At 39.0% G+C, this 27,941-nt stretch overlaps 2 pseudogenes; both read right to left on the bottom strand.

Moving 5' to 3' along the window:
* Positions 1–17,735: 17,735 nt before the first annotated feature.
* LOC118935899 (olfactory receptor-like protein OLF4) lies at positions 17,736–18,666 on the bottom strand (annotated as a pseudogene).
* A 5,255-nt stretch (positions 18,667–23,921) lies between these two features.
* LOC118935900 (olfactory receptor 7A10-like) lies at positions 23,922–24,779 on the bottom strand (annotated as a pseudogene).
* Positions 24,780–27,941: the final 3,162 nt, after the last annotated feature.

The following is a 27,941-nucleotide window of genomic DNA, read 5'->3' as shown; positions in this document are numbered from 1 at the left end:
CAATAGGCTGCCTATCATGGAAGGGGTCCTTGGAAACATGTAGCCATCCAGGTATCTGGAGCACCAGAAAATCATGAAAGCTCCCAGCCTACTGTGTAGTGTGCACTGGGACAATTTTGTCTACCTGTCCTTTCTCCGGAGCAGTAAGCTCTGTGCAGTCCTGACCCCTTTAGCAGCCCTCTTGCTAAGGGCTTCCTTGTAAGGAAGTCTTTCAGACCACCGGCCTTTTTGTTTGTCCCAGAGCAGCCAGATATGGATACCTGCTTTCCACAAGTGTCTAGAATCTCAGTCTCTCCAGGAATTCTGCCTGTCTTAGATTTCCGAACCCCTAGTTACGAGAGTATCATGAAAGCACCTTGAAATGTAGGTTTGTGCTTCCAGAGCAGATCTCCTGAGTTAGGTATTCAGCAGTCCCAGGCTTCCACTCCCTCCCTGCTCCATTTATCTTACCCCAGATGGTGAGCTGGGGTGGAGGAAGGGCTTGTGTCCTGCCGGGTCACAGCTTTGGTACGTTAGACTGCTCCATAAGGTCTGCTCTTTTCTCCAGGTGTATGCACTGTGGCACAGTCCACTTTCCAGTTGCTATTTCAGGATCAGTTGTATTAATTATATTTTCATATTATATGTGGTTTTAAGAGGAAGCCTCTGTCTCGCTTCTCACACCGCCATCTTTAAAAGCCTTAAGGGACAAGAGTTTAACAGGTAAACAAAATCGTCCTGGCATGGCACAGTCAGCCCAGCAGGCTGGGAATCTTAAGGAACTTTAGGCACCCTAACCCCCGGGGCAGCATTGCAACCCTGAAACCCCTCACAGCAATTAGTAGCCTGCTGTTCATTTCCCCCACCAGCACTGCCATCAAACTGGCTGGCCCATGATTGCTGTGGACCAGCTGGGGGGAAACCCCACCCACAACAACAACACTGAGTCTTCTTCCAGCCTGCAGATAATGAGGCCAGACCCAGAGGCTGCTACCTACGTGCAGTGATAAAAAAGAAGGAAATCCTGCCATTTGAAACAATGTGGGTGGACCCTGATGATATTATACTCAGTAAAATAACAGAGAATGATAAATGCTGTATGATATCACTAATATGTGGTACCCAAAAAAGCTGAACTTACAGAAACAAAAAGCAGAATGGTGGTTGCCAGGCATTGGGGACTTGGGAGCTTGGGGTGCTTTGGGTGAGGAAATGGGGGGTGTTGGTCAAATAATACAAATTCCTGTTTTAAGATGAATAAGTTCTGGGGGTCTAGTGTACAGCATTGTGACTACAGTTAATGACACTGAATTATATGCTTAAAAGTTGCCAAAATCTTATGTTTCCACCAAAAAACAAGGTAATGATGTGAGATGATGGACATGTTGACTAAGCTTACTGAGGTAATCATATTGTAATATATTCATGCATCAGTCATCACATTGTACACCTTAAACTTACCCAGTGAGATGTCAATACATCAATAAAGCTGGAAAAAGAAATCAGTACTATGTTACCTCAAGGTAGGTAGTCAACTGGTTAAGTGGCATGAAATAACATTTAGGTGACAAAAATACTATATTTCTTTATTGGTGTAGTGGATAAATGGGTGAATGTATTTGCAAAAACAAATAGCTTACACTTAAAATATTTGAATTTTATTTATATATGTTATTCCTTAACTTAAAAATAAGTGGAAAAGTGAATACAAAAGGGAAATTAAGATCCCCATGGCCATATTAAAAAAAATCAAGTCAACAAAATGTACTCAAGGAACTCAAAATATGGTGTTGAAAATTATGAAAGGGAAGGCAGAGGAGAAGAAGAATTTCGCTGGCAATCCTAATATTGGGAGAAGAAGGACAAAAAACAACTGCCAACGGTAATAACTTGAAAATCCATTGGCCCATCTGAGAACATTTGCCCAAACAAGGGGGTTCACAGTGCCAGTTAACAGCAGATTGTTTTCTGGTGACAGCACAAGAGGGCGCTCTACAGTTACAAAGGTAGGAAGAGTATGGCAACCTGCCTGCCTTCAAAACGTTCAAGAATATCAATCTCACAGAAACAAGCACTCAGAAAAAATCCTGCTCAGATCCTATGTGAAGTTATTTTACAAAAAAATCCAGTAGAACAACATCCCAGTAGGAAACAATGGGGTGCCTGTGTAGTGAAAACCAAGGTATACAGCCCAGAAGGCTTCCCATAAAGGACTTGCTGCCACAGCTGATAGTAGTGCTGTGGGGAGGCAGCTTTGGTTGTCCGCCTCTTCAGGTATTTTGTCAGCAGCACAGAGACCTTACCTGGAGTAACAAATTTTCCCATAGCACTCTACTCCCGAACACTGACTGACACAGTGTATATAGTCCTGGCCAGTCTTATGTTACCTCAAGGTAGGTAGTCAACTTGAAAAGTTGCATGAAATAACATTTAGGTGACAAAAATACTATATTTCTTTATTGGTGTGGTGGATAAATGGGTGAATGTATTTGCAAAAACAAATAGCTTACACTTAAAATATTTGAATTTTATTTATATGTTATTCCTTAACATAAAAATAAGTGGAAAAGTGAGTACAAAAGGGAATTTAGATCCCCATGGCCACATTTAAAATAATCATGTACAGGTAGTTGTGGGCAGTTTGCACGTGTGTTAGCTGGGAGAACAGCATCCCTTCCTGTGTCTTGCCTTCCTCCACTGCCTGTGAGTGGGTACACAAGGGGAGCAGCTACCAGTTTTATTTCCTGATCCGCTGCGGGCGGGGCAGCCCAGCATCTTACAGGGAGAGGCAAGCATGCTGAGCATGCTCTCCTGTGAGAATGGCAACATTTCGTGCCTCATCCTGACTTGCTCTGTGCCAGTGGCTGCATGCCAGTGGGGCCTCTGAGTATGGCCTGGCTGGCTTGGCTCTGCACACCTCTGAATGGTCGGTAATTCCACTACAGAGCTTGCTGTTGGATCAGCTGAGGCTGTCACCAGGATGATCACCTTGTCTCCTCTCTCTGCCCAGTAGGTACCTGCATTCCACAGGTGTTAATGTCATGCATTTATTAACAAACATCCCACAAGCACAATCTGCAAGAGCCTGGAAGACAGGCTCACAAAAATAGATAAAAACTCCAACCCAACACTTCAAAGTTCACACGTCAATATGGCTAGAAATACAGTGAGAAGCTAATAAGCAAAAATGCAATGAGATATTGTAGTTCAGGACTATGAAAACATTGCAGGTCACATGAACATGAGACAAATAAAGATATTGCATACTAAAATAGCTTAAAACAAAATTAAGATAACGTCATAATATGCATATTATTTTAATCTAAATTAAAATTTTCACCAGGAGTAGTTTGGAAGGAACCAAATAAAATTCAATAAATTCTAAAAATAGAACTTTCACCAATCACATTCTCTAACCCAAAACAACTATAAATTGATAACATATTTTTAAATGAAAACACAAATATATATGTATATCCATTCCTTAAAAATACTTGATTAGAAAAAAGAACTGTGTGAGAAGCCAAGATGGCGGCATGAGTAGGGCAGTGGAAATCTCCTCCCAAAACCATATATATTTGTGAAAACCCACACAAGGGAAGCAGCTTCCAGTTTTATTTCCTGATCTTCTGTGGGCGGGGCAGCCCAGCATCTTGCAGGGAGAGGCAGGCATGCTGAGCGTACTGTCCTGTGAGAATGGCAACATTTCATGCAACCCTGCAAGATGCTGGGCTGCCCCGCCTGCAGCGGATCAGGAAATAAAACTGGAAGCTGCTCCCCTTGTGTGGGTAACCAGCACAGGCAGTGGAGGAAGGCAAGGCGCAGGAAGGGATGCTGTTTTCCCAGCTAACACTCGTGCCAACTGCCAACAACTACTTCTATCACCATGAAAAGGCAGAAGAATTTGATCCAGTCTAGAATTATCCAGACAACCCTGGAGAGGGAGCCTGGGGAGATAGATTTAACCAATCTTCCTGAAAATTAATTCACAATAAAGCTCATAACCATGCTGATGGGCCTGCAGAGAAATATGCAAGAGATAAAGGATCAATTTATAGGGAGAATACAGAAATAAAACAATCTCTGGAAGGAATTAAGAGTACACTGGATGACGTGCAGGAGGCCATTGATGGAACAGAAATCAGACAACAGGAACACAGAGAAGCTGATGCAGAGAGAGATAAAAGGATCTCCAGGAATGAAAGAATATTAAAAAAACTGTGAGACCAAGCCAAATGGAATAATATTCACATTAAAGGGGTACCAGAAGAAGATGAAGAGAGTAAAAGGGATAGAAAGTGTATTTGAAGAAATAATTGCTGAAAACGTCCACAAACTGGGGGAGGACATAGTCTCTCAGACCACAGAAGCCCACAGAATTCCCAATACAAGGGATCCAAGGAAGACAACACCAAGACACATAATAAATAAAATGGCAAAGGTTAAGGACCAGGACAGAGTATTAAAGGCAGCCAGAGAAAGAAAAAGGTCACCTAAAAAGGAAAACCTATCAGGCTATCTTCAGACTTATCAACAGAAACCTTACAGGCCAGACGAGAATGGTATGATATATTTAGTGCAATGAAACAGATGGGCCTGAAACCAAGAATACTGTACCCAGCATGCATGATTATCATTTAAATATGAATGCAGGATTAAACAATTCCAAGACAAACAAAAGTGGAGGGAATTGGAATCCACAAACCACCTCTACAGGATATTTGAAAGTGACTGCTCTAGGTGGAAGCACTCCTATGGCTAAATAGATGTCTCTATAGAAAATAAAATCACAGCAAAGAAGGAGATCAATCAAATACTAACTAAAGGCAAAAAATGAAATCTACTCAGAAAATCAATCGAAGGAAACACAAAAGAGTACAGAATAAAACACCTAACATATAAAGAGTGGAGGAGGAGGAATAAGAAGGGAGAGAAATAAAGAATCATCAGAATGTATTTAAAATAGCTTAATAAGTGAGTTGTTAGACAGTTACATAGTAAAGAAGCTAACCTTGAACCTATGGTAACCATGAATCTAAAAGCTGCAATGGGAATAAGTACATAACTTTCAGTAATCACCCTAAATGTAAATGGACTGAATGCACCAATCAAAAGACACAGAGTAATAGAATGGATATAAAAGCAAGACCCATCTATATGCTGCTTACAAGAGATTCACCTAAAACCCTAAGACATACACAAACAAAAAGTGAAGGAATGGAAAAAGATCTTCCATGCAAACAGTAGGGAGGAAAAAACAGGTGTTGCAGTACTAGTATCAGACAAAATAGACTTCAAAACAAAGAAAGTAACAAGAGATAAAAAAGGAGAGTACCTAATGATAAAGGGGTCAGTCCAACAAGAGGATATAACCATTATAAATATAAATGCACCCAATAGAGGACCACTTACATACGTGAAACAAGTACTAACAGAATTAAAGGAGGAAAAAGAATACAACGCATTCGTTCTAGGATACTTCAACACACTACTCACTCCAAGGGACAGATACACCAGACAGAAAATTAGGAAGGACACAGAGTCACTGAACAACACACTAGAATAGATGAACCTAATAGACATCTACAGAACTCTACACACAAAAGAAGCAAGATACACATTCTTCTCAAATGCACATGGAACATTTTCCAGAATAAACAATGTACTAGGCCCCAAAAAGAGCCTCAGTAAACTTAACGGTGAGAAGCTGAAAGCTTTCCCTCTAAGATCGGGAACAAGACAGGGATGCCCACTCTCCCCACTGTTATTCAACATAGTACTGGGTGTGTTCTAGCCATGACAATCAGGCAAAACAAAGAAATACAAGAATCCAGACTGGTAAAGAATAAGTCAAACTGCTACTATTTGCAGATGACATGATATTGTACATAAAAATCCCTAAAGACTCCACTCTAAAACTACTAGAACTAATATCTGAATTCAGCAAAGTTGCATGATACAAAATTAACACACAGAAATCTGTGGTTTTCCTATACACTAATAATGAACTAGCACAAAGGGAAATCAGGAAAACTATTCCATTCACAATTGCATCAAAAGAATAAAATGCTAGGAATAAACCTAAACAAGGAAGTGAAAGAACCATGCTCTGAAAACTACAAGAGACTCTTAAGAGAAATAAAAAAGGACACAAAAAAATGGAAAATCATCTCATGCTCTTGGCTAGGAAGAATTAATATTGTCAAAATGTCCATCCTGCCCAAAGCAATATACAGATTCAATGCAATCCTTATCAAATTACCAACAGCATTCTTCAACAAACTGGAACAAATAGTTCTGAAATTCATATGAAACCACCAAAGACCCCGAATAGCCAAAGCAATTTTGAGTAGGAAAAATAAACTGGGGGGAATTTGCTCTCCAACTTCAAGCTCTACTACAAAGCCACAGTAATCAAGACAATTTGGTACTAACACAAGAACACAGCCACAGAACAGTGGAACAGAATAGAGACTCCAGATATTAACCCAAACATGTATTGTCAATTAATATATGATAAAGGAACCATGAACATACAATGAGGAAATGACAGCCTCTTCAACAGGTGATGTCAGGAATACTGGACAGCTACATATAAGAGAATGAAACTGGATCACTGTCTAACCCCATACACAAAAGTAAATTTGAAATGGATCAAAGACGTGAATGTGAGTCATGAAACCATAAAACTCTTAGAAAAAAACAGGCAAAAATTTCCTGGACAGAAACATGAGCGACTTCTTTATGAACATATCTCCCCGGGCTAGGGCAACAGAAGCAAAAATGAACAAGTGGGACTATATCAAGCTGCAAAGCTTCTGTACAGCAAAGGACACCACCAATAGAACAAAAAAGAATCTTACCATATGGGAGAATATATTCATAAATGACAGATCCAATAAAGGGTTGACATCCAAAATATATAAAGAGTGCATGCAACTCAACAAACAAAAAGTAAATAATCCAATTAAAAAATGGGCATAGGAAGAGGATTTGAAGATGGCAGCATGAGTAGAGCAGTGGATATCTCCTCCCAAAACCACATATGTTTTTGAAAATACAACAAAGACAACTCTTCCTAAAAGAGAGACCAGAAGACACAGGAAAACAGCCAGATTACATCCACACCTGCGAGAAACCTGTGCCTCACAAAGGTGGTCAGATACAACCCCTGGCCTGGCAGGACCCGAGTGCCCCTCCCCCCAGCACCTGGTGAGAGGAGAGGAGTCAGAGCGGGAGGGAGAGGGAGCCCAGGACTGCTGAACACCCAGCCCCAGCCATCCGGGCCAGAGCAATGACACAGCGAGTGCATGCGGTGCTGAAAACTAGGGAAACAGAACAGTAAGACCTGTGAGCGGGTCCCCACAGCCGGTGTTGTGGGGACAAAGGAAAGTGAGTGCTTTTTGGAAGTCTTAAAGGGACAGGGACCCAAGGCCGGACAGAAGCATCCCGGGACACTTAGCAAAGCAGCAGGGAACACCGGGCAAAATTAACCCCTGGATAGCAGGGCACATCAGAGGCGCCTCACTGAGATGAACAGCTTCCCAGTCATTTCCCATCTGACGCAGCTCCGCCATACTGGAGCAGCTTCCAGAGGCAGGCCACACCCACAGCAACAGCAGAGATAAACTCCATAGCACCTGGGCAAGAATAAGAACCCCGTCTGTGTGCAGCTGCCCAGCACAAGCCACTAGAGGTCGCTGTTCTCCCAGGAGAGGAAGGTCACAAACCAACAAGAAGGGAAGTTCTTCCAGCCATCACTCGTGCCAGCTCCGCAAACAATCTCTATTGCCATGAAAAGGCAGAATTTGAGGCAGACAAAGATCACAGAGAAAACACCTGAGAGGAAGACAGACATAACCAGTCTTCCTGAAAAAGAATTCAAAATAAAAACCATAAACGTGCTGATGGAGATGCAGAGAAATATACAAGAGCTAAGGGATGAAGTCTGGTGGGAGATTACAGACGTCCAGAGGGAGATTACATAAGTGAAACAAACTCTGTAAGGATTTATAAGCAGAATGGATAAGAATCAAGAGACTATTGAAGGACTAGAAACCAGAGAACAGGAACACATAGAAGCTGACACCAGAGTTAAAAGGATCTCAAGGAATGAAACAATATTAAGAGAAATATGTGACTAATCCAAAAGGAACAATATCCGCATTATAGGGGTACCAGAAGAAGAAGAGAGAGAAAAAGGGATAGAAAGTGTCTTTGAAGAAAAATTGTTGAAAACTTCTCAAAACGGGGGGAGGAAATAATTGATCAGAACATGGAAGTATGCAGAACTCCCAACAGAAAGGACTTAAGGAGGACAACACCAAGGCACATAATAATTAAAATGGCAAAGATCAAGGACAAGGACAGAGTTTAAAAGGCAACTAGAGAGAAGAAAATGGTCACCTATGAAGGAAAAGCCATCAGGCTATCATCAGACTTCTCAACAGAAACCTTACGGGCCAGAAGAGAATGGCATGATACATTTAATACAATCAAACAGAAGGGCCTTGAACCAAGAATATTGTATCCAGCACGATTATCATTTAAATACGAAGGAGGGATTAAACAATTTCGAGACAAGCAAAAGTTGAGGGAATTTGCCTCCCACAAACCACCTCTACATGGTATTCTAGAGGGACTACTCAAGACCGGAGCACTCCTAAGACTAAACAGATGTCACCAGAGAAAATAAAATCACAGCAAAGAAAGCTGACCAACCAAATACTAACTAAAGACAAAAAATAAAATCAACTACCCACTAAAAGCAGTTAAGGAAACATGAAAGAGCACAGAATAAAACTACCAACATATAAAGAATGGAGGAGGAGGAATAAGAAGGGAGAGAAAAAAAGAACCTCCAGATAGTGTATGTAACAGGTCAATAAGAGAGCTAAGTTAGGCAGTAAGATACTAAAGAAGCTAACCGTGAACCTCTGGTAACAGAGAATCTAAAGTCTGCAATGGCAAGAAGTTCATATCTTTCAATAGTCACCCTAAATGTAAATGGACTGAATGCACCAACCAAATGACACAGAGTAATAGAATGGATAAAAAAGCAAGACCCATCTATATGCTGCTTACAAAAAACTGACCTCAAACCCAAAAGAATGCACAGACTAAAAGTCAAGGGATGGAAAAACATATTTCATGCAAACAACAGAGAGAAGAAAGGAGGGGTTGCAGTACTAGTATCAGACAAAATAGACTTCAAAACAAAGAAAGTAACAATAGATAAAGAAAGATATCACATAATGATAAAGTGTTCAGTCCAACAAGAGGATATAACCATTATAAATATATACACACCCAACACAGAAGCATCAGCATATGTGAAACAAACACTAACAGAACTAAAGGGGGAAATAGAATGCAAAGCATTCATTCTGGGAGACTTCAACACGCCACTCACCCCAAAGGATAGATCCACTAGATAGAAAATAAGTAAGGACATGGAGGCACTGAACAACATACTAGAACAGATGGACCTAATAGACATCTATAGAAATCTACATCCAAAAGCAACAGGATACACATTCTTCTCAAGTGCACATGGAACATTTTCCTTAATGGACCACATTCTAGGTCACAAAAAGAGCCTCAGTAAATTCCAAAAGATTGAAATTCTACCAACCAACTTTTCAGAACACAAAGGTGTAAAACTAGAAATAAATTCTACACAGAAAGCAAAAAGGCTCACAAACACATGGAGGCTTAACAACATGCTCCTAAATAATCAATGGATCAATGACCACATTAAAATAGAGATCAAGCAACATATGGAAACAAATGACAAAAACAACACAAAGCCCCAACTTCTGTGGAACGCAGCAAAAGCAGTGTGAAGAGGAAAGTATATAGCAATCCAGGCACACTTACAGAAGGAAGAACAATCCCAAATGAATAGTCTAATATCACAATTATCAAAACTGGAGAAAGAAGAACAAATGAGGCCTAACGTCAGCAGAAGGAGGGACATAATAAAGATCAGAGAAGAAATAAAAAAAATTGAGAAGAATAAAATGATAGAAAAAATCAATGAAACCAGAAGCTGGTTCATTGAGAAAATAAGCAAAATAGATAAGTCTCTAGCCAAACTTATTAAGAGAAAAAGAGAATCAAAACACATCAACAGAATCAGAAATGACAATGGAAAAATCACGACAGATTCCACAGAAATACAAAGAATTATTAAAGACTACTATGAAAACCTATATGTTAACAAGCTGGAAAACCTAGAAGAAATGGACAACTTCCTAGAAAAATTCAACCATCCAAGACTGGCCATTGAAGAAACACAAAAGTTAAACAAACCAATTATAAACAAAGAAATTGAAGTGGTAATCAAAAAACTACCCAAGAACAAAACCGATCGGGCCAGACGGATTTACCTCGGAATATTATCACACATACAGAGAAGACATAATACCCATTCTCCGTAAAGTTTTCCAAAAAATAGAAGAGGAGGGGATACTACCAAACTCATTCTATGAAGCAAACATCACCCTCAAACCAAAACCAGCAAAGACCCCACCAAAAAAGAAAATTACACGCCAATACCCCTGATGAATATAGATGAAAAAATACTCAATAAAATATTAGCAAACCGAATTCAAAAATATATAAAAAGTATCATAGACCATGACCAAGTGGAATTCATCCCAGGGATGCAAGGATGGTACAACATTAGAAAATACATCAACAAAAAGAAGGATAAAAACCACATGATCATCTCCATAGATGCTGAAAAAGCACTTGGCAAAATTCGACATCCATTCATGATAAAAACTCTCAGCAAAATGGGAATAGAGGGCAAGTACCTCAACATAATAAAGGCCATATATGATTAACCCACAGCCAACATCATACTGAACAGCGAGAAGCTGAAAGCTTTTCCTCTGAGATTGGGAACAAGACAGGGATGCCCTCTCTCCCCACTGTTACTTAACATTGTACTGGAGGTCCTAGCCAAGGCAATTAGACAAAACAAAGAAATACAAGGAATCCAGACTAGTAAAGAAGTTGTTAAACTGTCACTATTTGCAGATGACATGATATTGTACATAAAAACCCTAAAGACTCCACTCCAAAACTACTGGAACTGATATCGAATACAGCAAAGTTGCAGGATACAAAATTAACACACAGAAATCTGTGGCTTTCCTATACACTAACAATGAACCAGTCGAAAGAGAAATCAGAAAAACAATTGCATTCACAATTGCATCAAAATGAACAAAACACCTAGGAATAAACCTAACCAAGGAAGTGAAAGACCTATATCCTGAAAACTTGAAGACACTCTTAAGAGATATTAAAGAGGACACTAACAAATGGAAACTCATCCCATGCTCTTGGCTAGGAAGAATTAATATTGTCAAAATGGCCATCCTGCCCAAAGCAATATACAGATTTGATGCAATCCCTATCAAATTACCAGCAACATTCTTAAACGAATTGGAGCAAATAGTTCAAAAATTCATATGGAAACACCAAAAACCCCAAATAGTCAAAGCAATCCTGAGAAAGAAGAATGAAGTGGGGAGAACTTGCTCCCCAACCTCAAGCTCTACTACAAAGCCATTGTAATCAATACAATTTGGTACTGGCACAAGAACAGAGCCACAGAACAGTGGAACAGAATAGAGACTCCAGACATTAACCCAAACATATATGGTCAATTAATATTAGATAAAGGAGCCATGGACATACAATGGAGAAATGAGAGTCTCTTCAGCAGATGGTGCTGGCAAAAGTGGACAGCTACATGTAAGAGAATGAAACTGGATCATTGTCAAACCCCGTACCCAAAAGTAAATTCGAAATGGATCAAAGACCTGAATGTAAGTCATAAAACCATAAAACTCTTAGAAAAAACATAGGCAAAAATCTTTTGGACATAAACATATGAGACTCCTTCATGAACATATCTCCCCAGGCATGGTAAACAAAAGCAAAAATGAACAAGTGGGACTATATCAAGCTGAAAAGCTTCTGTACAGCAAAGTACACCATCAATAGAACAAAAAGGTACCATACAGTATGGTAGAATATATTTGTAAATGACAGATATGATTAAGGCTTGACATCCAAAATGTACAAAGAGCTCATGCAACTCAACAAACAAAAAGCAGATAATCCAATTAAAAAATGGGCAGAGGAACTGAACAGACAATACTCCAAAAAAGAAATTCAGATGGCCAACAGACACATGAAAAAATGCTCCACATCACTAATTATCAGAGAAATGCAAATTAAAAATGCAATGAGGTATCACCTCACACCAGTAAGTATGGCTGCCATCCAAAAGACAAACAACAACAAATGTTGGTGAGGTTGTGGTGAAAGGGGAACCCTCCTACACTGCTGGTGGGAATTTAAATTAGTTCAACCATTGTGGAAAGCAGTATGGAGGTTCCTCAAAATGCTCAAAATAGACTTACCATTTCACCCAGGAATTCCACTCCTAGGAATTTACCCTAAGAATGCAGCACTCCAGTTTGAAAAAGACAGATGCACCCCTATGTTTATCATAGCACTACTTATAATAGCCAAGAAATGGAAGCAACCTAAGTGTCCATCAGTAGATGAATGGATAAAGAAGATGTGGTACATATACACAGTGCAATATTATTCAGATATAAGGAGAAAACAAATTCTACCATTTGCAACAACATGGATGGAGCTAGAGGGTATTATGCTCTGTGAAATAAGCCATGTGGAGAAAGACATATACCAAATTTCACTCATCTGTGGAGTATAAGAACAAAGGAAAAACTGAAGGAACAAAACAGCAGCAGAATCACAGAACCCAAGAAGGGACTAACAGTTACCAAAGGGAAAGAGACTGGGGAGGCTGGGTGAGTAGGGAGGGATAAGGACAGGAAAGAAGAAAGAGGGTATTATGAATAGCATGTATAATGTAGGGGGTGGGGAAAGAGGAGGGCTGTGCAACACAGAGAAGACAAGTAGTAACTCATCAACATTTTGCTATGCTGGTGGACAGTGACTGTAATGGGGTTTGTGGGGGGGGACTTGCTGTAGGGAAGATAGCCTGGTAAACATAACATTCTTCATGTATTTGTAGATTAATGATAACAAAAAACAGGAGTGAATACTCCCTGATAGGTTAAAATTAACTGCAAATCAATGATTAATGCATGCTTTACATATCCTTAATTTTGATATTTTAAAGGGTGTCGGATGATCAGCTATGGAAGTACATTTTTCTGATAATATTTCTTTCTCTTAAGAAAAGTACTTACTGTGTGGTGGTCTTGAATAGGTCCTTCACAATGGTATAAAGGTCATATCAAAGTGTCGGCAAAGTGTTTGTGTTTATACAGAGGATCAAAGCCTAATTTGGCTACCCAGAAAACGAATTAAGATATGATATGAAGAAGATCTTCCAAAATCAACATCCCCTAGAAGAGTCATTCCAGAAGATGATCATCAAAAAACCTTCAACAAAGATCCTGGCACTGTTGCAGTTGTACCTGCATTCATCCCACCAGTTCCTGGACTTGCCATTGGAATGAAGAAGGAGATATCTAAGTTGGCCTGTGCATACAGTAAAACAAAAAATTTTGACTGGATCTATATTATCGGAACTCAACCAGGAATTAGGAGAAGTTCAAGTGGCAGTGCTCCAAAATCGTGCAACTATAGACTATCTACTGTTAAAAAAACATATGGGATGTGAACAGTTCCCAGGAATGTGTTGTTTTAATTTGTCTGATTTTTCTCAAACTATTCAAATTCAGTTAGACAATATCCATCATATTATTGATAAGTTTTCACAAATGCCTAGGGTACCTAACTGGTTTTCTTGGTTTCACTGGATATGGCTGATAATTGCAGGTCTGCTTTTGTTATGTATCTGTATTCCTATTCTGTTAATGTGTGTACCCAATTTAATAAGTAGTTTGTTAAAACCTATACATGCTTATGTTACTCTACAAGAACTTATGTCAAAGAAAAAATCTTCCCATGTTTTCTTCTGTCTGCTACTTCTATAGCTTTTCTTATTCCTTCCTAATTACAGCAATTTAGTAGAATTCATGCCTCATATGGAAAATTACCGAGTATCATAATTCTTCCAAGTGGTAAAGATACCTCAAGACCAATGCTGGGCATAGATGCCACAGGGCATAAATCTGCAAAGAATTGAAAAGCTAACCTTTTCAAAGAATATTGCTTCTCTCTCACTTACCCACTTTACATTTCCCCTGTATGGCCCCAGAAGAAGGCTGGTTAGCCAGAGATGGGTAAGATTCGTCAAGGGAGGAACAACCTAAGACAGTCACAGTCGCAGGGGGGCCATCAGGTGAGAAATTGGGGATCAACAGAGGTGAGGCTTAGAGCCTCACACCCCCTGTTTTGAGAGAAATCTTCTGCATCGTGGATGTTTAGTTGCCCTTGTCTAGCTTGGATTAATACTTAGTCTATAGGCACAGACCTGATCATCTACATTTGTCCTCTTACAGCACTAAATTATGTTTTCTACCTTTATCTTGCATCTACCTACTACTTCAGCATTTTATTAAAAAAATAAGGGAGAAATATGGGATTCACATATAAATCAAGTATAAAAATAAAATGAATTATCATATCTGACTTGATTGTTTATAATCCATGATGCGTGATCAAAACTGACAGTTTCTGTGATATGACTGCCCTTGCACTGTTAACCATGTAGGAACTCATTCACTATGTAAGAACTTGTTCACCATGTAAGTACTTGTTTGTTATACTTCAGAAGATTGGAGAATGTTGATAATTATTCTTGGGGTTGATTAATGTTTGCATTGAGTCCCCTATACAGAATTTTATTGCTGTTAACAACCATTTGATCAATAAATATGAGAGATACCCTCTCAAAAAAAATAAAAAGTAAAAAATAATAAAATAAAATGGGCATAGGAGCTGAACAAACCGTTCTCCAAAGAAGAAATTCAGATGGCTAACAGACACATGAAAAGATGATCCACATCGCTAGTCATCAGAGAAATGCAAATTAAAACCACAATGAGATATCTCCTCAAACCAGTAAGGATCACCACCATTCAAAAGACAAACAACAACAAATGTTGGTGAGGTTGTGGAGACAGAGGACCCCTCCTAAACTGCTGGTGGGAATGTAAACTAGTTCAGCCATTGTGGAAAGCAGTTTGGAGGTTCCTCAAAAACCTCAGAACATAAATACCATTTGACCCAGGAATTCCACTTCTAAGAATTTACCCTAAGAATGCAGGAGCCCAGTTTGAAAAAGACATATGCACCCCTATGTTTATCACAGCACTATTTGCAATAGCCAAGATATGGGAGCAACCTAAGTGTCCATCAGTTGATGAATGGATAAAGAAGATGTGGTACATATACACAATGGACTATTATTCACCCATAAGAAGAAAACAAATCCTACCATTGGCAACAACATGGATGGAGTTAGAGGGTATTATGCTCAGTGAAATAAGCCAGGCAGAGAAAGACAAGTACTAAATGATTTCACTCATCTGTGGAGTATAAGAACAAAGAAAAAACTGAAGGAACAAAACATCAGTAGAATCACAGAATCCAAGAATGGACTAACAGTTACCAAAGGAAAAGGTACTGGGGAGGATGGATGGGAAGAGAGGGATAAGTGTCAGGGGGGAGAAAGGGGGCATTATGATTAGCATGTATAATAGGGTGGGCACGTGGAGGTCTGTGCAATACAGGGAAGACAAATAGTGATTCTACAGTATGTTACTACGCTGATGGACAGTGACTGTAATTGGGTTTGTGGGGGGGACTTGGTGATGGGTGTAGTCTAGTAAACATAACACTCCTCATGTAATTTTAGATTGATACCAAAAAGAAAATTTATTGGACACCTTCTCCAGTGTTATACAATTGGAATGAAGCACTCTATATAATTAATTTTGTCAGTTATTTTAATTCCACAAATTGGAATGTGAACATCTGCAATTTATTGTATATAATTATTCTTCAATAAATAAGGATTAAGAAAGTCTAGTAGTACATGGATTAGGATAGCATCTAGAACACAAGTTGCTGAATCATATCTGACAAAGCTGAGAAATACATTTCATAACTGTAAAGAAGGCAAAGGGTTATATATGGGTAAAGGGATAATTGAATTAAATTAAAGGAACTCAGATTTCATAAACTCATTTTTTCCAATAAGCTAGATTTTATTACACATATAAATGAAACAAGCTTACAATATATTGGGAAAAGAGAGAAGAGCTCTAAAGCTGCATATTACATTGATGTTATCTAAAAGAACAATATAGAGAATCACAGCTGAACGTAGACTCAGGGGAACTAAGCAGAGATCAGAACAACTGCCCACAAAGCAATACCATTCAGTTACAAAGGAATTATAGGAAATCACTGATTTTTAGGAAAGTTTGTTATTCAGTGTTAATTAACTGATAAAATAATGAAAGTGAACAAAACTGAGGGCAACTACAGTAATTTTCTCAGTTCAGGCATACATTATGGTATTTGGAGACAGTATTCATCATTACTCTGTTATTGAAGTTTATTTCAGAAAGCTGAATGACAAAGTAACTACATTGAAGTTTCCTACTGGTAGTGAGGAGATGTTGAAAGGATATGCATGCTTGTACAATACTTGTGTATTCACATGAGTGGACAGAAATTCAATCTCTCCAATGAGTCATCCTTTAAGACAGAATGATGGAATGTATTGCTTTTGTTTATTCATTGCTAACTTAGTGACTAAAGCCAAATTTAAAAAAGAGGAAAAGAGGAGACATTTCATTTACAGCATGGAAAGAGTCATTTGTGAAGGAAGCACCAAAAAATTTAAATATAAAGCAGAAGATTTAAAAAAAAACAGAAAAACCATAACATGCCAACGAATCATTCACCTAAATGAGGAAACACCTTATTCATGGACACCAAATGTTAATATTTTAATAAGGTGGTATATGACACACAAAATATTTTTCTTAGTAATACAAAGCATAAAGTTTTTCTTAGTCATATTTATCTCCCTCACAGATTCAAATGCCATATTAAGAGAATCTTTGAGTTCTGTTTCTGTGTAGACACCTCTTGGGGACATGTGTTATATAATCATTTTGCCAATCACTATGGTAATAATGTGGACACAGCTGAATAAGAATACAAAACCTAATGAAGAATAAAATCCAATGACCCATTAAAAATTACAGTAGTATATTAAAGTCTACATTGTCATAACAGTGAAGGTTGGTGTATACAAAAGATGACAGACATAAAAATGAAAAACCATGGACTCTGATATTCTTATTATAAAATTGTATAAATTTTCTTGTTTGTCAAGGTTATTTTTTTCTATTTTTATATGAGTAATGCAACTCATGAGAGATAGCTTATTTTGGAAGAAATATATCAACTGAAAATAAATTATTCATAGAAAATCCACCTTGCCTCACATACAAAAAAATGGGAATTTCGAAGTCTTCCTGATCCAAGATTGTGGAAAATATTGGGAAAGTAGGGAAATGGACAAAGATAAAATTATTTATATATCAGACAAAGGAGAAAGTTATATAAGTTGAGGAACTTAAGTTGCCTAAACAAGTTGAAGTTAAAGAAATTGTAATTCCAAATAAATTCTATTCTGCAATCTGATAGAAGAAAAGCAGTTTCTTCTCCCAGGCTTTGAGCCCTGCAGTCATGGTCATTTCTTCACCATTGGACAATCAATACTTTTATTGTTTACACCCCAATGAATCTTTTCAGAGCCCCTTTATGTCTTTGTTCCTCAGACTGTAGATGAAGGGGTTCAGCATGGGTGTGACCACGGTGTACATCACTGAGGCTGCTGCACTTGAGTGTGAGCTGGGGGTAGCAGCAGAGCTGAGGTACACACTTGTGCTCATACAATAAAATAAGTAGACAGCTGAGAGGTGAGAGGCACATGTGGAAAATACCTTAAACTTCCCCTGACCTGATGAGATTCCACGTATGGAGGGAAACTATCTTACAGTACGAGTAAAAGATCCCAGCCAGGGAACCAACACCCAGCAGCCCAGTTCCAAAATATATAAACAAGTTATTAAGAAAGGTATCAAAACAGGAGAGTTGGACCATCTGATTGAGTTCACAGAAAAAGTGGGGGATTTCCACTCTGTTGAAAGACAGTCTCAAGATCATTAAGCTGTGTAACAAATAGTACAGTATATTTGTGATCCAACACACCAGGACGAGGATACCACAGAGCTGGGGGTTTATGATGACCATGTAGTGCAGAGGATGACAAATAGCCACATACTGGTCATAGGCCATCATGGTTAGGAGAAAGATGTCCAGTCCTGCAAAGAGTATGACAAAGTACATCTGGCTGATGCATCCTGCATAGGTAATGACACTGCTCTGGATGCTCAGCAGCATCTTGGGGATGGTGGTGGAGGTGAAGCAGATGTCCACAAAGGACAGGTGGGAGAGAAAGAAGTACATGGGTGTGTGCAGGGGGGAGTCTGAGATGACAGCCAGGATGAAGAGCAGGTTCCCAAACACGGTGATCAGGTACATGGAGAGGAAAAGCACAAATAGGAGGGGCTGCAGTTGCGGTTCCTCTGAAAATCCTAGGAGAAGGAATTCTGAAATTTTTGTATCATTGCCTTGTTCCTTGCGGCCGAGGTGACTACCAGGAAAGTTAAATAACATGACTTGTTTTTACACAGATAGGCATTACTCACACAGTTTAAATTCTACAATTTATGTTTTGTAGTCAAGAAATTAAGTTTAATATTTCGTGTATAGATAAGTTTTCCTGGAGGCAATACCCAATTTCATCTCTGATTATTAATTTTTCTCCCATTCAGCATTTTCCTCAAGATCTCATGAAGTCTACGGTTTCAAGGAGAAATTCTTTCATGCTTTCAGGTATATATATTGAGTGCTGACCATGTTCCAAAAACACAGAGGCACTGAGTACAGGGTGCCAACAAAACATGTCCCTTAAATACAGTGATGATGAAAGACAATATGCAAATAAAAATATTATATAAACATGTCTTTCCCACCCATAACCACTCTGATTACACTCAAGCTGGTCATCTCAGATTACCTTTCCCTTAAAGAATGTAGAAATGGTGAATAGAAGTTGCAGTTGGTAAGCCTCTCATGGATCAATAAACATGGGGCTCCATTTTGCTGTGGCCATTTTGTGCCCTGTGTATTTCATTTATTTAAAGTAAAAAAAAATCACTGATGAAAGAGAGAAAGAGATAGAAATAAAGTGGGAATTAGGAGAAAAAAGATCTAATCAGCTTAGAAGGTCCTTGAGAGATAGAAAAGTTTCCCTGGTTTTGCAAAATTCCAACTGTTGTTATATCCCCTTGACACCCTTAAAATATAATTTAAAAATACCTTTATTCCAAAGGCAGGTAGAGTGAAATATTTAAGTTAAAGCACTTTTTTGATTAAATATCCCAAAAGAAAAATGAGCAAAGGGAATAAACTAACAATTCACAAAAGGAAATAGGTCTTCAATGATGGTATTTCATAAATTTTAATTGGAAATATTTTTCACTTTATCATATTTGAAAGTCATGAATAGTGCATTCTTGTCGGATCAAGATTTGGTTTCGTCTCTAGAATGAGACAGAAAAGGTAGGCTTATAATTCATTTTGTGTCTTTCATATATTCTGGTTTTTCTATAAGAGTCTCAAGTGGTATAAATAGCAAGGGGGATAAAAATACTTTGGGTCGTTGTAAAGGTTTGTTGGTGCATGGAAAGAATGCCTGCAATGACATAGTTATTTTTATTCCCATGTAATTTTTGAAACAATTTTGTTAAAATACAGGAATTTGTAATTTATTTTTAAGTATTTATGTCATAATATTTTGAGGAGGTGTGAGGTGTAAACTATTAAAATCAGTACCTTGGGATAAAAGATAAAGTACAATGGTAATAATTTAATGATATCAACATGGGCCACTGATTCACAATGAAATTGTCGACATATACATGAAAAGATTACATAAAATGCTTTTAAGTTGCAGGGGGAAACAGTATCCAATTTATAGTTCCTTCTTATATAAGGATATCTGGATTCAAATGCACTTACAGAAGATAAAAGTGACCTTAATTTTATTTAATTTTTAATTGAAAGTTGATGTACAATATTATGTACTGATTATGATGTTCAGATGTACCGCATAGTAATATGACTATTGTACACATTAATAAATGCTCACCACAGTAAGGTTAGGTATCATCTCTTGCCATAGTCATTGCATTAGTGACTCTATTTCCTCTGCTGTACTTCCATCCCTGTGACTTATTTACAGCTATAAGTTCGTACCTCTTTATTCTTTTCACCCATTTTGCATGTCCACCCAACCTCCCCTGTGGCAAGCATCAGTCCATTTTCTGTATTTATCAGTTTATTTAATTTATGCACTTGTTTTTGTTTAAAATTCCACATATAAGTGAAATCATACAGTATTTTTCTTTCTCTTTCTCTATCATTTAGCATAATACCCTCTGGTAAAAAATTCCTTCCTAATAATGGCCAAAGAGGATGCAACTTTTACAAATACACTTAATCATGAAATGCCAGGAGAAACAATAGGCAGAAACAGAGATGAAATAAAAAGTTGTAACTATGTATAAAGTATATTATTACAACTCAGCATTCAGGAGAAACATTCCCTACCCATTTTACTAAAGCAAAGATTTGCAATTGGAGTATTAAAGTGACCATTCATTTCTTTAGTGGCAAAAATAAAAATTAAAACAAACATTAGACACTGTATGACTGAGTGATAGACTTGACAACACAAAAGTTATGATGTCTCATGCAATCCCACAAATGTATCTATATATACATAGAAGAAATTAATGCTAAACTGTTATTTTCCAAAATAAAAAAACAGTAATTGTTTTAAAAAATGTGATCATAGAGACAAAGGAATAAAAACAACCTAATCCAAGCAAAGTTCCTCATAGACAACTTTGGCGGAGAAAGTCAATAAAAAATGAATTTGTATTTATATGCATATGTATAATACTTATAAATATATAGGCATCTATACATATGTGTATAAGGATATATATAAATGATTATATATGTATATGCATATATGTATACACACCCATATATATAACCACACAGGTAATTAAATAAGTGCAAGGCTTATTAGCATTCCCCTTTGCACATATTAACTCATTTTTTAATGTGCAGCCCAGAGTGTGGAAGTGTACTGTGACATGTCTGTCCCACTCCTGCTGATGCAAGGATGTAATTGCCAGCATTCTTTGCTCTGTATATTTCCCATCAATACAGAAGCTGTCAAATATGCCCCATCTTAAAAATAAAAATAAATGCTCTCACTTCACCATATATCATTCCAAAGAGAATTCCCTATTTCTCTGGTTAAAGAATAAGAATTTAGAGGTATGTCATACTTTCACTGGAAGAGCATTATGCCTCTCATTATTGGATTTCCATTGACACCATTTAATTAGCAAGTATGACCTTGTGTTAATGGTAACAAAACTTGCTTCCCTATTTAGCATCATAAATAAATATACAAACACATGAATCAAGTCAGCAAACAACCATAGTGATATCTGGTATATGAGTTAGGAAGGATTGGCTCTAATGTGACCTCAAATAAAAGTTCTCAGCTACATTCTCTCTGACCCTTTTCCTGTATTATCTACTGGACTCTCAGATTCACCTGTATAAGAACTCTTGAGAGGAAGGTGTCTGCAAGGAAGTCCACATACCTGGATGGTTGGTTAAGGAGACTGGAGCTCAGTCCCCAACAGAAAGCCAGCAGGAGTAAGCATTGGCCCTCAAACCAGACTTAGGTGTCCAGGGAAATAAACACAAGCTATTGAATTCAGGGTTGCACACCTGAGGGACTGCAGCAGGGGAGATGTTTGTAGCTGATTATATCTCCTCATTAGGTGATTTTCTGTTTTCACTCCCAACTTAAGTGCATGATCCCCTTGTGGTTCATGGATCTGGACAGAAAGGAAAGTTTTCCTGCTGTTCCACAGAGACCACATTGTAATCCATCAGAATTCAACTTTTCTTACTCCTTCTCCGTGAACTCTTCTGCCTCCAGGGCTCATATCCTCCAGTACCTTATTCCCAAGCCTGAGTTAAGGTTTTCTCAAAGTCAAAGACCGAGGATTCCATCAAGATTAGGTCCTTTGGATCTTCCGAGCACTGAGAGTGGTGGGCACACAGCCCCTGACAGCTCCAGGAAGTTATTATTCCACTCTTTAAAAGAGGGACACTTTGTTCACTTAATATAAAACACTGAGCACTACCCTCCTTGGTTTCCTGACACTTTTGTCAAAAAAATTAGAGTTTCATAGTTCTATTATAAGTTAAGAGCTGTCTTTCAGTCCATCATTATGAAATGTTAATGGTTCTAAGGGTAATATTTAGATCTTTCTATGTACTATAGCCTATCTTAGCACATCAAAGGGACTGACTGATTTAACCTTTACAAAATTCCCATGCATGAGGTGTTATGAGTATGTACCCCATTCTACATACAGGAACAGGGCTCAGAGGGATTTCATGTTGTGTTCACTTTTACACCCAGTAACAGGGAGAGACACTATTGGAATCTGTCTGAATGTTTCCAGTTCTTGAAGTCTGGGACAGTGGTTCTCAAGCACACATGATTTTTCCCACTGGGGATATTTGGCCATGGCTGAAGGGATGCTGCGTTTCTCCTGAAATTTGACAATAGCATTTGTCATTCAAGTTTACTTCCTGTAATTGTATTCATAAGTGACTCCCTGAGGTTCTCTTGTAGGTAACTAGGCATTGTTGGAAGGAAACATGTGCACTTTTGTGCAAAAGTTGTGAGTTCCATGACTAGACAGGAATTCCGGCTCTCTAGGGAGTCATCCATTTTTCATGAATAAAGGTCTATCTATATCCATATCAAGGACATATATAATAGGTGACACTGATATTGTTCATCCACTAGCTCTTCTGGGTTATTACAAAGTGTGGAATAAGAAGAGGTATTTAATTTAAAGCAATGGAAGGAGTCATATTTGTCAGGAGAATTATACGTTTTCAAGAAAAAGCATGAAGATAATGAGACAGAAGCATGATTATGCCAAACAATTTTACACAACAATGACAAAGCCCCTCATACACAGAAAACAACCTTATACACATTAATACATAGATGTCCACAACAGTTTTGCATAGTAATAAATGTGTGAGTAAAATTTTACTTACTCATAATTAAGGTAATCTCTGAATCTAATCATGTTGTAATAACCATAGAATGTCAGACTCACTGAAATGTGTGTTTCCATGTAGACAACAATTGGAGACATGTATTTGGTGACCAGATCTGCCAGTGACTAAGGTGGACTATGGACACCAAGTTGAATAAGAGAATAGAGTCCCAATGAGGGGAATAAAATCCAATAACCTATCATAAAACACACTATATATTAAAGTCTGTATATTGATAAAGAGCATTTAAGGTAGTGACATATAATGGATTCAAAAGTCATACACTGTATCTCACATTTTTCTCTCCCATGAAATTATATAAATTGATTGCAAAGTATAGACGTGGAGTGGTACAACTCAAGAGTATTCTTTTAGTAAAATAGAAAAAATTAGTATGACATATTTCACCCCAGAAGAAACTATTCTCAAAATTCATCCACTCTCATGAGATAAGTGGGAATATTCTAATATTTTATAAATTGGAAACAAATTTGAGAAAATAGGAAAATGACAAATGAAAGGTATTAGATTATCAGAGACAGCAGATAGGGTAATACAATAGGTTACTTAAATAGTACATAATAGTTGAAATCAAAGGAACTGAAATTCCAGGAAATAAATATGAGGAGCAATTTACTTCACAATCTGATAGAACAATGATAATTTATGGGTCTCAGAGTTGAGTCCTGCTATCAGATGCATTTCTTACATCCAAGAACAATTAGTCCTTTAATAGTTTCCTTCCCAAAGAATCTTTTCAAAGTCCTTGTTTCTAGACTGTAGATGAAGGGTTTCAGCGTGGGTGTGACCACAGTGTACATCACTGAGGCTGTTGCACTTGAGTGTGAGCTCTGGGTAGCAGCAGAGCTAAGGTACACACCTAGGCTTGTACAGTAAAATAAGGAAACAACAGAGAGGTGAGATGCACAGGTGGAAAATGCCTTATACTTTCCCTGAGCTGATGAGATGTGACAGATGGAGGAAATTATCTTTGAGTAAGAGTAAAGGATCCCAGGAAGAGGACAACCACCAAGGAGCCCAGCTCCAAAGTACATCACCATGTAATTAAGGAAGGTGTCAGAACAGGCAAGCCAGACCACCTGTTTGATTTCACAAAAGAAGTGGGGGATTTCCAAGTCTGTAGAAAAGGGCAGTCTCAACACCATTGAGCATTGTAACAAGGAATGCAGGACACTCATGATCCAGGACATCAGGACCAGCAGGCCACACTGCTGTTGGTTCATGTTGACTGTGCAGTGCAGGGGGTGACAGATAGCCAAAAAATGGTCATAGGACATCACAGTAAGGATGTAGTTGTCCAGTCCTGCAAAGATCAGGAAAAAATACATTTGGCTGATGCAACCTGCATATATTATAACTTTGCTCTGGGTCTGAATGCTCAGCAGCATTTTGGGGATGGTGGTGGAGGTGAAGCAGATGTCCCCAAAGGACAGGTGGGAGAGGAAGAATTACATGGGTGTGTGCAGGTGGGAGTCTGAGCTGACAGCCAGGATGAGGAGCAGGTTCCCAAACGCAGTGATCAGGTACATGGAGAGGAATATCCCAAATAGGAGGGGCTGCACTTGTGGTTTGCTTGAAAATCCCAGAAGAAGAAACTGAAAATTCTGTAAGGTTCCTTTGGTCCATGTGTGGGAGGTGCCTACCAAGATACAGAAATATAAATGACAAATTTTCACACAATCAAGCATTAGTAATGTAGCATAAATACTACCATTTCTATTTTAGAATCAAGAAAATAACTCTAATGTATGTTGAGGTCTGGTCCCATTGAGAACATCTCTGGTGCCATTTCTCAGTGGGATTTCCTTTCCTACTTTTGGCCTGTCACTCAAGCAGAATGTATGCTACTGTTTGATTGGGAATAGTTTTCATTTATTTGATAAGTACGTATTGAATATAGATCATGTTTCAGGATGTGTCTTGTCAATGAGTATGGAGAGCTGAACACAAAAGTCCCTATAATCCAATAATAGAGAAAGAAAAAAGCAAATAAAAATAATCGAGTAATATGTCCCTTCACTACAAGAGCTATGAGGATAAAGAATGCAGGTATAAAGGATGGAGTGGGTGGGCTAATTTTTGCTGGGTGTTCAGGCAATAACTGCAAAGAAGGTGATATGAACAGAAACCTCTAGGAAGGTAGGACAGGAGATTGGGGTTATCTGGAGAAGTGGCTGCCCAGCAGGGGTCCTTCCATTGCCAAGGCCCCAGGGAAGGGGCTTGTTTCAGAAAACTGAGGCTCATAAGGCAGCCAGTGTGTGAAGGGGAACCAGCAAGAAGGAAAGTGTCAAGGTGTCATGTCAGAGGATGCTGAGGAGCAGAGTGGCCAGCCTGTGAGCTGCAAATCCAAACCACAAGGTGACGCCCCCTCACCCAGTCAGAATAGCCACTCTCTAAAGGACAAGAATTAACAAGTGCTAATGAGGATTTGGAGAAAGGGGGCCCTTTTGCTCTGTTGGTGGAAAAGTAAATTGGTGCAGCCACTATGGAGGTTCCTCCAAAAGTAAAAATAGTAATACCATGTGACCCAGGAGTTCAACTTCTGGGAGTTTACCCAGAGAAATTGAAATCATAAATACATAAAGAAACATGTACAACTACATTTATTGTATCATTATTTAAAACAGCCATTATATCATTGCATCCAAATTGTGCATTAATAGATGAGTGGGAGTAGGAAGAGCATTAATATATACATGTGGAATATTACTAAGTTATGAAAAGTAGTCTACAATGTTCGTCTCTCTCTTCTCTCTGATACCCGTTTTTTCCTTTTCTGTTATGTGACTACTAACAATAAATATTTAAAAACCCTCAGGGACCCTCAGTCTCTGCACTACTAATATCCTGGCCCATATCCTTCTCTGTGCTGGGATATGTCCTCTGCATTGCAAGATGTACAGAACATCCTTGCTGCCACTTACCTGTCCCAAAGTCACCATACAAGTCTACAAAAAAAAATGGCTCAATGTCCTCCAGGAAAAAAATAACTTCTTGTTGAAAAGCACAGTTTTAACTTAGTTATCTGAGAACATTTTCATAGCAGTGATATAAAGTAAATTATTGGAGAATGAATGTGCAAGACAACCCAGTGTGAGTGCACAGCCCCTCCAGGAGATATTTTGCAGCCACTAAAGTAAAGGACCATAACATGACTAGTTCATGGGAGGAAAGCCCATAAGATCTCATTGAGAAGGAAGGAAAAGAGGACAGAAAGTAGAAAAAAACTACACTAAAAGCTATTTGCATTGTTCATATGGCTGTTAGATCTGACCACACATAAATTATAAAACATTTGTATAAAAGTGTGTGAATATTTCCTGCTCCTCCGAAACGGGGAAGTCACTCCCTCTCTCCTCCTTCCGCCAAGGTCTGAACTCCAGCGTTTCTGCCTGCGTGTGTTGCTGCCAGCCGGATTCAAGGCTTTGCAGCTGAGATTCGACGGGCGGGTGGTACTGGTCACCAGCGTGGGGGTAGTGAATGATTTAGGAGGGGTCCACAGGGGAATTGGTCAAGGCTCTTCAGCTGCTGATAAAGTTGTTGTAGAAATAAGAAGAAAAGGCAGAAAAGTAGTAGCCAACTATGATTCAGTGGAAGCAGGAGAGAAGATTGGGAAGAGAGCCCTGGATGCTTCTGAGAGAATAGAAGATAAAGGGCAGAGCCAAGATGGCAGCGTGAGTAGAGTAGCGGAAATCTCCACCCAAAACCACATATATCTATGAAAATATAACAAAGACAACTCTTTCTAGAATAAAGAAGAGAGGACACAGGACAATATCCAGACCACATCCACACCTGAGAGAACCCAGCGCCTCGTGAAGGGGGTAAGACACAAGCCCTGGCCCGGCGGGAGCCAAGCGCCCATCCCCCCAGCTCCCAGCGGGAGAAGAGCAGGCACAGCGGGAGGGAGACGGAGGCCAGGACTGCCGAACACCCAGCCCCAGCCATCCGGGCCAGAGTGCAGACACAGTGCGTGCGCGGGGGGCCCTGGATACTAGGGAAACAAGGCAACAAGAACAGTGAGTGGGCAACGGAGACCAGGCGCCGGAGGACACCAGAAACGCGAGCGATGATTTTTTTTTTTTTTTTGCTGTTTTGTTTTGGCAAGTGCTTTTTGGAAGTCTTAAAGGGATAGGGACCCCAATACTAGGGAAACAGGGCAGCAAGGCCAGTGAGCAGATGCTTGAGGCTAGCGCCAGAGAATAAAGATAAATGAGCAGCCACTTTTTTTTTTTCTAATTTAGTTTTTTTTTTTTCCTTTTTGTGGTTGTTGTTTTGTTTTGGCAGGTGCTTTCTGGAAGTCTTAAAGGGGCAGGGCAGGACACTTAATCCAGAGATAGGGAATCCGAGGATCTCTGGGCACCCTAACCCCTGGGCTGCAGGGAGCTCGGAGGCCCCTTACGGAGATAAATAGCCTCCCAGCCGTGAGTCCACCACTTTGGAGTAGCTGCCCGAGCCAGGACACGCCCACAGCAACAGCGGAGATTAACTCCATAACAGCCGTGCAGGAAGCAGAAACCCTGTCTGCGCGCTGCTGCCCAGCACAAGCCACTAGAGGTCGATGTTCTCCCAGGAGAGGAGGGCCACAAACCAACAAGAAGGGAAGTTCTTCCAGCCGTCACTCGTCCCAGCTCTGCAAACTATTCCTATCACCATGAAAAGGCAAAATTACAGGCAGACAAAGATCACAG

Source organism: Manis pentadactyla, chromosome 18 (assembly GCF_030020395.1).
Source record: "Manis pentadactyla isolate mManPen7 chromosome 18, mManPen7.hap1, whole genome shotgun sequence".
Lineage (NCBI taxonomy): Eukaryota > Metazoa > Chordata > Mammalia > Pholidota > Manidae > Manis > Manis pentadactyla.
This window is presented reverse-complemented; position numbering and strand designations above follow the sequence as displayed.